Raw genomic sequence first — 9,479 nt, 5'->3', positions numbered from 1 at the left:
GTCTTATAGGATGTTCCTTAATTTCCTCTAGCTCTTTCTTTTTCCCTTTGTATTCTTATTTCACCCCTACCATGTTTCGTTATACTATCCTCTCTCCTTCCAACGGTATGCATTCTTATTTCTCTTTCATCCCTCGTATAACCGTCTTCCTCTCGATCTCCTTCTCTATATTTCTATCTCAACATTTTCATTTTGATGACGTCATCGTAGTGAAAATTTCGATTAAATGCGACATGTCAGAATTTTCGTAATTTGCGTGTCATATGCCTATGGGAGGTGACTTTTTCTGAAATCTGCATTGTACATTCCAGTCTTGTTTGAGCAATATCTGGATTATTTTTTCTCGATTTTCTGCCAGCTTCGAATATTTTGTCGCTGAAAATTCTCTACACTTAAGGTCACAATTTTTTTTTTTAAATCAGATGTTGGGATCATGTCGATATTCTGACTACAAGATGTGATTTGAGAATCCTATTTTTCGTTAAAGTGTAATGTCTATGTATTTTGGAATTCTAAACAACCCGACTCAAAGCCCGTGGACAACTCGACCAGACCAGGTCGACTTGTCTAGGGTGGGATGCTTCGGGGGACAGCTCGACCAACTTTTTTTCTCCTCATGATTTCATGATCTAATATCTCTCATCTCAGATAAAATTGTCATTTGATGTATTAATTATGCTTTTATAAACACCCAACCCTAACCTAACCATAACTCTAACCCGGCGATTGTACGCCTTCGGCTCGTCAAAAATATATTCTCGTTGCAAAGAATATCAGCTTTATTCTTTAGAACAGCTCTCAAAATACTCACAATTTCCATGTTCCCTGTCATGACTGTGCTAATTATAAAAGCATTAATACATAAAATGACAATTTTATCTACGATGAGTTATTTTCAGTTATTCAGCCCACGTATACGCAATGTTTACGTCTCTAGCTCCCTAGGACAAAGAATTGTTTACATGTCAATAAATTTCTCTTTCTATATATCTATCTACTCACATCTCGCTTTTTTTCTCCCCACTCTTTCAGCCTCTCCCTCTCTTGCTCTGCCTCCCTCTTTTTCTCTTGCTCTGTCTCCCGATCCTTTTCTCTACTCTTTTACCCTCCCCCTTTCCAGCCTTCTTCTTAATATTTAAAGTCATCATCTTATTGAAAGTCATCATGAAAACTTTTACCATAAACACAAATATTCTTTTCAAAAATAATTCCTAGGTACTGAGCTTCCTTCTCACATTCCTAGATATATACTTATAAAACAGTACAACATACACAAATCAATACAATTACTACATATCTCATGAAAATGTTTGGAACAAACTGTTTCAATTTTTACTGCACATAAATTATCAGTTAAGCTTTATCAAGGTAAAACTTTAAAGTCAAACATAATATTCTTCATCTTATCAACCATTACATGATATCAGGAGATCATGACACTACATAGCTCATATCACTAAATACCAATCCTAGTCAATATAATAATAATAATAATAGTGGGTTCTTGTATAGCGCTCATGTCAGTCAGATTTGACCCTCCTGGCGCTCCCGATTATTACCCTGGGTTTAGCACGGCTGCCATACGGCGCTCTAGCATTTCAAAGAATAAATTCCTACCAGGTACCCATTTACTTCACCTGGGTGTAGTGTGGCAAATGTAGATCAATGTCTTGCCAAAGTTGTATATCCAGAAATCTCAGTTCTCAACCTATGGTTTAATCAACCAAGTTTTATAATGTACAATAAATAATATGACATTCTTACTTTTATCAAGTCATAAGGCTTAGATACATTAAATTTCCCTTGTATTTGAGTTGAAAATTTGCACATGCAATTACTAAAACGTGTTTCCAATAATCGGATTTTTCTTTTTTTAAATGATATTATATAGCACCCGTACCTCAGAACGTTAATATCATGGAAAAGGTTAAGCATGGTTATAAGTCTACAAACACCTTTGAATAAAACCTTTGCTAAAAACAATGCCAACATAGCACAACAATATCATGCTGTGGGATAATTAGCATAAAAACAATCCATGTATAAATATGTTTGACATATTCTGCACAAAGTTTAAAACCTATAACATGGCTATACGTTAATGTCCATAGAGTTTTTTTATAACCTGTTAATACAAAGTAGAGATTATCAAATGTTCACATCATCACCTGAAGACAATGTCTTTGACTCAAAATTAAACAATTATCCGGCATTAAAGAGCACAATCCAATGGCCCGAATTCACAAAGGAGGTTTGTCGACAAACCGAGGTTTATGTACGTCCTATGACGCGTTTTGACGCGTTTTTTTTACAAACCTGGTTTGTAAATAACAAAAGGAGGTTTGTCGAAACAAAAGGAGGTTGACAAACCTCCTTTGTGAATTCGGGCCATTGTGTTCAGCATCATTAAGCCCTCTCTGATATATTTAGATACATAAGGTGGCTGTCTAATTATCATCTCTTTCTGTCTTTTCTGTTCAAAATGTAGTGACTAATATTCCTGCACTTGCATAAACTACAATGCGTATATATTGCTGTAATATTTTCTTCTTCATATCAAACTTCAGTAGTGGATTTCATGCATTTCTACAAAACATATGCTCAGGATAATAATTTTGTATGTGCTATCACAGAAAGTTTGATGTGTATACATTTGTGGCTGGCAAGATCAATATAAAATAAATCTCAACATTACATAATCCTGGTAAATGCAATATGTATTCAACAAATGACATTAACAAAATATGTTAAACCGTGATACACATCCAATAATTTACAATGGTAGACAGACAAAAGAAATCCATGAGTATAGTGCATTTTACATTCTGCTCATATAATCTGCTGTAACATTATACTGAACCTTCATCGATACAAGCCTAAACCTGTAATCTTGGAGCATCATGCTCCATCTCATGATTATCTTATTGTCAAACCTCTTCGCTTGAATATAGACCAAAGGTTTGTGGTCTGTGTGCACTTTAATACAAATAATATTTGAACTTTTTGATTGCTCGTACTATAATATTGCTCAGCACTTTTTCTCTATTGTTGTGTAATTTTTTTCCCGTGGTAATGACTTCTTACTCGCATAAGCAATCAGGAATTCTTCTCCTGAATGTTACTGCATAAGCCCAGCACCCACATTTACCTTCAATACAAACAACTGATCCTCGGCATTTTCCACAGAATCCTGACACACTTTCATACTCTCTGTACACAAATCAAAGCAGCCAGCCACTGACATGTTAACCTTCTGCCTGGGAAATTTGTTGAGAAGATTAATGTGATATGTCTTAAGAACACCACTGCCAATGTATAGTCTACTTTACGCCAGCACAGGGAATGGACCCTTCCATTTCAGCAACAACTTGTTCTGATCAGTGGGAAGCAAGATCAACACCTGATCTCCGATATTAAATTTCCTTTTTCTAGCATTCATATCCTAACACTTCTTGTATTTTCCTGCAGCACCTTTTAAGGCTTCCTGGGCTAACTCCCATGACTTCACCAACTTCTCACGGAGCACTATGTCATATTCATACTCATCTTTCAACTCCGGTATTACATCATCATTTGTCCTCAATTCCCTTAACATATCAAAGACACTCGCCAAGACCCAGTCTTCACTAAACCAAGTTCTCTGAAATGGTAGAAATTTTGAAGATATTCAATACCTACACATGGTGATAAAAAAAAAGGTCATATAAATCAAACATTTCCATTGTCACTGCTAACATTAAATATAATCAGTGTCTCCGTTACCTTTACTACTGCTATCACCTTCACCAGTATTACTGTTAGTAGGTGAAAAGCATTACCCTTGTTCATCTTTCAGATAGATGTTATTACTGATCACTGGTTTAACGCTAATATAATCGTATTCATTTAATAAATGACTGAGGAAATTAAAAAAAATTAACAATTTGTGTACAAAGCAAATGAGATATGAGCTCGCATGTGATGTCACAAAGTTTCCAATTTGTGCTTCACTGATTACAACTCCAACAATTCTCATTTCTTTTTGATTTTCCTCAAAATTTCATTGATTTGTTTCTCTCATTTATCTGCTTTTATGAAGACCAACTTATTTTTGGGGTGGACTTCCCCTTTAACACTTTACATGTATGAAGATCAACTTATTTCCGGGTGGACTTGCCCTTTAACACTTTACATGTATATGTAAGCATCTTAAAAAGTGCATATTTATAATTATATGGCTAACATCATTTAATCCTTACTGTACTTGGGGGGGGGGCGTAAGAGCCCCCCCCCCCCCACCCCACATTTTTGGAGATAGCGCCGCAACCGCTTGGAATTTTAAATTGTTGTTCTTGCATTTTTTTCCTCAAGTCTTACGCACATTTTGATACCATTTTCATCGAATTTGGATACACCTGTCAGGTGTTACATAGCAATTAGTATGCGCATATCATCAAAAAGTGCTACAATTGCATATATCCATGTACAAGCAGAAATGTGAATACAGGTAAATAGATGTATAAGTGGGAGATATGAATTGATATCAAATTGCTTTGATACGTTTCTCAAAGTAACTTGATGTATTCCAGAACAAAACAATACATTAGAAATAAAACAATAGATTGAGGGCTTAAAACCACAACTGTCTATGTCCAAATATGCCATTTTGAGTAAAAATGCATTTGAAAGTAGTTTGATTGCAAGCATAAAATCTGACAAAATGAAGTAGTTATGTTCAATGCCATTAACTTATGAATAATACTTGGTCAAACATCATACATGGAGGCCATGACCTTTTGACCCTGTCAATGTCAAAAACTTACAAAATGGGAGTGCCAAATACCATCCATGGAACTCTTCAGGAATAGCTAGGCTATTGCACAAGTTGATGAGATCCTTCTTCTTAAGGTTTAGTTTTTTTTTTAATGCTTCTCTTGGTAGACAAGGTCCAGATTACGTGGAACTGATGATCTATCTTCTCGTAGTCATCCAAGTAGCTATAGATGGTAGCAGATGGTGCCTTGCTCTTCCTTCCTGTATTGGAAGCTCTTTACATGTAGCCAGTTGAAGACGTGTCCATCTTCGTCTGGGCGTTTGTTATTCATGATCTGCTGTGAGAGTTTTTTCAAATCATAAAAGTCTCCATGGCACATGTTTATGACCTTGTATGGAAGCCGACGTCTTAATTTGTGGAAGATTTTTTACCCAGTCATGCATTGTGAAGACATTGATGTTCTTTTTTTCTGTTTCAATAGCAGAATGCATGCTATTGCATTCCATGTGGGAATGCCCACTCTCCAGAAAATTGTGTGCGATGACTTTGAGATGTGTGTTCTGGATGGCATAGAGTAACGTTGCAGCCACATTCACTTTGCAAATCAAAGGAAGCCGAGACAAAAGTCCTCTTTCCAGCAACTACCTTGGCCTGGCATAGCTGCCAACATTTGGAATTTTCAATTAGTAACATTTAAAGTAAAACTGAATATCATGTGCGCATAGCGAACATCACGAGCACGAAGTCTCTTTAGCCGGGGTACTAGATGCTCTCTGGTGCAATCTGAGCCTATTTTAGGGACCATTTCCCATAAAATTCAACCTTTTAAAATGGGTAGTTGAGTAATTAGAAAAATGAGTTCTGAGAAAAACACAGGTTTACCTGCCTTCCCTGACACTCCCATACTACTCATTTAGAGCTCTGTATGTTGCAGATTTTGCTCTCTTCGGAAAATCAGAGTCACATTCCCTCATGTAGCAGGGTGTTGTTTGGCGAGCCTTAGTAATAAGGACACTTTCTAGAGTTTTGTTGCTCATGGACCCTCTGAAGTCAGTTTTGTTCTTTCGCACCTGACTGAAGACCCTTTCACATTCAGCATTGGTATGGGGTATGGTTAGAATCCCAAGCATTACTCTTGCAAGTCTGTCATAGCACAGTTCACCAGAAGCATTCTTCTCTGTCATCATACTTGTCCACTGCTTGTCAGTAGATTCCTCATTTTGCACTAAGTACGGAAGCTGAGCAAGTTGATAGATAAGAAACTGGTTCTCCAGAGCATCTAGGGCACTGTGCTTGTCTTCTTCTTCCTGAAGCAGCATGCAGGGGAACTTGTTGATGAAGAATTTAGAGAAGTTAATTTGGCATCCTTCTGACATGCAATGTCAGCCACTTGCACATGGATGAGAACATCAGACTTGAATGGAAACTTACTTACAATGTAGTCACATGCCTTGGTGTAATATGAACGCACTGCTGCATAAAACTTATGGCAATCAGACTCATCTAAAGTGTTCACAATTTCTCTTGTTGCGCTTCCTATGACCATTTCAGATTCTTCACGAAGATTCTCCTTGTTCTTGTAGTCCAGAAGGGTCAAGTCTGTGGCTGCAATGATTGCTTGTGGAGCTACAATTGGCTGTACAAGTCACGCAGTAGACTTTCTTGTATTCCTTTCAGCTTGTGTATCAGAGGACTTCTCATCTGGAAGATGACACTTTTCTTGTCAGACGCAATGATGCTGTGGCTGAGAAAATGTGCAATGGCTAATATTGGGTTTGAGTGCAATGACTTCAGAATTCTTTCCTGTCTTGTTTCATCCTTTACTGTCTGTCTTGTTTTCTTCTTTTCTCCACATCTTGTTTTTTTCATTTCCAGTCATTTTACTAGAAATCGTACTGGGATGACTGGAAGTTCCAGCCTTGAGCACTGTTGAGCCTGTTGCCTTGCCGACAAGTTTCCCAGTCTTCTGCTTCTTGCTAGGTGTATCCGAAGTGTCCCTCACTTGTCGTTTTTCCCCGAGTAGTACAGCTTGAAGATGGTCTACTGTGTTGTGGCTGTGGTGCTTGAAGTTGAACCTGGGAGGAAGAAAAATTATTGATTACCATATGAGAAAGAAATAAGACTACTGACACTGTTTACAATTAAAAAGATACACTACATTTGAAATCTTGGCACATGACTAGCATTATTGAATAAATGTTTATATCTGTAAACTGAACAGCGGAGTGAAGATGATTGGAAGAGAAAGAGCTAACAAGTAAATGAACTAAAAATAAGAAAGAAAAAATGATGAAAAGGTACATATTTAACTGTCACCCTGTATATATGATCAACTTTTGTACTCACTTGGGTCTGAGACTGGGCAGGTTTGCTCACATGTGGTGGATCTGCAGACACCTTCTTGGGAATGCGGAATGCTTGGAGTTGTGCAGTCATCTTGGTTTGGTGAGGAGGCTTTTCCTGTAGGACAAGACAAGTTTAAAAACTTCATGCGATGCCTGCAACACTATTGATAATGACTTTAATTTATAAGCAAACAATTTAATTACACATTAAATTAAATTTTGCAATTACCATTCTGGTTCATGTAGTTTTTTATTTTTTTCAAACTATTTTACAATGTAAAATGAAAATAACTATTGCCAATTTGAGGAGTAAAAGCTGATTAATTCAAACATTAAGAAAGCTCTCTACTGCTAGGGATAATCTATTCAAATCTGGTAATTTTAATGATGGCCATATTTAAATGGAATGAAAAGGAGTAGATGCCTTGTAGTAATACATTTTCTAGCCTTACCTGTAGTTGAGATCCCTGAGCAGGTTTATTTTTCACAGCTGGAGTTGGCTTCTTTGGAACAAGTGCAGTCTGGACACTATTCTTGGTTGCCTTGGTCTGTTGAGTAGGCTTCTTCTGCTGTGTCTGTTCAGTAGGCGTCTTGTGCTTGGTCTGTTGAGTAGGCTTCTACTGCTGGGCTGACACTTTGCTAGATAAATCTTGGCAAGCATTGGCCCAAGCTCAGCCATCTCGTACAAGCATGTTTCAGAATTGCCTGCACTAGCTTCGTTCCCAATTAGCATCTGGAACTTCTTGAGATTCAATTTCCTGTTCACGCTGGCTTCCAGATAGTAGAACACATCAATGAGGAGCGAGTCAATTGAATATGGTAATGCAGATGACACAGCTTTGGCAGCAAGATCAATTAGTTGATTGGGGCAACCAAGCACAATGAGGTTTGGCTGACACTTTCTGAGGCATGCCCCAATTCCCTTGTGTACACCAGTCATGCCTGATGCATTGTCTTATCCCAATGATGTGCAATTGTCCCATGAGATATCATGATTCTGCAGCTCTGTTATGAGCAATTGTGCAATATTTCCACCAGTTCCTGCCATTTCTAAGGTTGGGAGGGAAAGCAGAGTACAAGAAATTTGCTTACCATCATGGTAGTTGATGACAATTGGGTATAGTTACTGTCGCTGACATTACTCCCATCAGTTGATATTGCAAATGGCCGTGCTCTCATGTCTGAAACGATCTGTCCTTGTTCATCTTTTGCCATTTCACGCACAAGACAACAAGTTTGGTCCTTGCACTGGAAAACTTCTTAACCTCCTCAGAATTAGGAAAGGTTTTCCTCAACAATGGTCCCATGTGACTTGCAGCTGACAGAGGAATATTGTGCTCCAAATAAAATGATGTAAATAAGCACTCAGCTCTAGTTATATTAAAATCCTTGGAGGTTGACATCCATGATGTTATTTTTCATGCCGACGATTCAGACTGGAAAGCAGTGATGTGTTGCTTTGATTTGCAATGAACAACAATGTCATTACAACCGCCATGCAAAATTGACAAATCTTGGCGACATACCTTGCAAGTTGCATGATGTTTGCTCTTTCCTGATGATACAATGAAGTCAAAGTCAAGTCAAAGTCATCAGCATATTTCTTGTTGTAAGCTTGTCCTCTTTTGCGCTCCATCTTATTCACAATGATTTCCTGTCCTACACGATGCAAGGGTACTGCTTTGGAACCTTAAGCCTTTGTTTTTCGCACGAGATGGGTTTCCATGAAATTCTCCTTCTGTTCTCCCGACAACTGGTCATACTTCGTACATGTTGCACATTGGTCTTTTTTATTCATCATTACGTTTTTTCCGGGCAATGATATGGTGTTGCTTGGCCACAATCAGTGGAAGCTGCATAGGGAATCTAATCTGCTTAATTAGTAGAAAACTGCAAGTACTGCGCAATTCTTAATGAATGCATGAAAGTACTTGAAACAGTCTGGACATGAAAAGTAAAATGGCTAATGGACATACATGGGAATAGACAGTTCTGGCACACAAACTGAAATGAATATACAGTACTTTGGTGGACTTAACTCAATTTCACAAAAAATGGACATAGACAGTTCTGGTTTTAAGCCCTCGAGATATAATAAGAAATAAAAAACAATATAATACATATTAAAGAAAATAACATGAAATTTGCATATTCAAAATTTATGCAAATTAACCTTTGCATTTTCAAATATCGACAGCCCCCCCCCCCCCCCCCTGCAGTCAGGGGTTGCTCAAAATAGCCCAGGGCCAGTAGAATTTCAGAAATATGTTTGCTCTTTCATTAAAATTTAATGAGAAAATTGTAAAGCACAGTTTTTGTTGGGGTTGCAGGGGTTTACTCGTACATGTTTCTATGCGATTCCGTGTTTGTTTTTTTGGGGG

The 9,479-nt window shown here is 37.6% G+C and overlaps 1 long non-coding RNA gene across 1 annotated transcript; it reads right to left on the bottom strand.

The window, feature by feature from the left end:
- Positions 1-4,893: 4,893 nt before the first annotated feature.
- Positions 4,894-9,251, bottom strand: LOC115921630. Its single transcript, XR_004063006.1, has 3 exons — positions 7,551-9,251; positions 7,100-7,213; positions 4,894-6,828 (listed from the first exon to the last, which is right to left on the bottom strand). It is a non-coding gene; the product is annotated as an uncharacterized LOC115921630 (long non-coding RNA).
- Between the last annotated feature and the right edge of the window lie 228 nt (positions 9,252-9,479).

This window comes from Strongylocentrotus purpuratus, unplaced genomic scaffold (assembly GCF_000002235.5).
Source record: "Strongylocentrotus purpuratus isolate Spur 01 unplaced genomic scaffold, Spur_5.0 spur5_scaffold_10, whole genome shotgun sequence".
Classification (NCBI taxonomy): Eukaryota; Metazoa; Echinodermata; class Echinoidea; order Camarodonta; family Strongylocentrotidae; genus Strongylocentrotus; species Strongylocentrotus purpuratus.
The sequence above is the reverse complement of the archived record's forward strand: the minus strand, read 5'-3'. Positions and strand labels throughout refer to the sequence as shown.